The sequence below is a fragment of the Geospiza fortis genome, unplaced genomic scaffold, assembly GCF_000277835.1.
Source record: "Geospiza fortis unplaced genomic scaffold, GeoFor_1.0 scaffold1, whole genome shotgun sequence".
Classification (NCBI taxonomy): domain Eukaryota; kingdom Metazoa; phylum Chordata; class Aves; order Passeriformes; family Thraupidae; genus Geospiza; species Geospiza fortis.
The window spans coordinates 921,462-922,897 of NW_005054320.1; the positions used below are offsets into that span (position 1 = coordinate 921,462).

At 40.9% G+C, this 1,436-nt stretch overlaps 1 protein-coding gene across 2 annotated transcripts in view; it reads left to right on the top strand.

Moving 5' to 3' along the window:
* The window catches only part of TAGLN3 (transgelin 3), a 10,739-nt gene extending 10,356 nt beyond the window's left edge, over positions 1-383 (top strand). For both annotated transcript variants that reach the window (XM_031056662.1, XM_005420517.2), the window contains one exon: positions 1-383. The gene's annotated coding sequence lies outside the window, so the exon portion shown is untranslated.
* Positions 384-1,436: the final 1,053 nt, after the last annotated feature.

Genomic DNA, 1,436 nt, shown 5'->3' on the forward strand with positions numbered 1-1,436 from the left:
CTCTTTCTGCGGCATGGTCTGTTAAGGAAAAAAAAAATAGAAAGAAAAAAAATGCTTATTAGTTCCTTTTGCCTGGTTTTTAAAAGTTAGTGCTCTCTAATGTTTGGGGCATTTTTGGTTTGGTTTGTTTTCTTTGCAGCTGCAAGAGCTCACCTAGGAACTTGGGTTTTTGTGGTAGTGTGTGTCAGTTCACAGCACGTGTGCACTGCTGCCTCCTACTTTTCACTTCTGAACTATGCAAAGACAATTATTCTGTATTAATTTATTTGCAAAGTGTTATCTTCCATATTTGTCTCACACTGCACTTGTATTTCAACCAATAACCTCATTCTTCAATTAGTGATGATATTGTTTGACTGAAGAATAAAGACAAAATAAAGATACCTCAAAGACTCATTATTTAAAGGAGGTAAAAGCTGAAACCAACAACCACATGGTACAGTGCAGATGAGTTAAATATTTTCCATGGTCAATCTCTCTTATCTCTAACCCAGAGCGCTCTCTGAGTGACTGCCTGCTATAGTGTTTACAGTCTGTGTTACATGTTCAATTTAGTGTTTGTCTAAAGGCACACCCAAAGTATTTTCCTGAAAAGAAGAAAAGATTTATTATCCACTGAGTCTGATTCATGTAGTCCCAGCCAATTTAGCTCAGATTTTTCTTGACCTAGTATGCTGGGTCATCTGCAGCCCATATACTTGTGGAGCAAGCTAAAATCAGTTTTATAGGGAAAGCAAAAGCTGTGTGTGAAAACAAAGCAAAGCAAGGATTAATTCACTATTTCCCATTGGCAGGTAGACATTTATTTGCTTCCTGGAAAGCATGGCCTCAGCATGCATGATGGTTACTTGTCACCACAGTTATTCTCTTCTTCCTCTTCCCTGAGCTTTTGCTGCTGACCATGACACAATACATATGGGATATCCTTTGGGCAGGTGGGGTCAGCTGTTCCAGCTGTGCATCTCCCAGCTTCTTGCCCACTTACTTGTGGGGACAGAATGAGAAAGAGAAAAGACCTTGGCACTGTGCAGGCAGTTTAGCAGTAGCCACTACTGGTGAGTTATCAACATCTTTAGTCCCCAGTCCAAAGCACAGCACCCCGCCAAACTCGGTACAACCACCAGCAGGTGAGTCTCCAAACTCAGGGGATTCTCCACTGTGAATGAACAGTCTGTCAGAGAGAGGTGACAACAGGCTTCATCTTGTGATAGTTGCTACTATACCAAGCAAAGCACAAAACAAGTTGTGTTTTAAATGCAAAGCAAGAAATAGAACAAAAGTACCAGAATGCTTCTGATATGAAAAATACCCACAGTTCAAATTCAAATAATCTGTTACGCTCAATGAAGGGCTGTAAATGTGGCTAGTGGTTCATTTGGAGACAGTTTGCTGGAGTGTCAATAGAAGAAGTGGCTGACACAGTCACCTGGCCACCA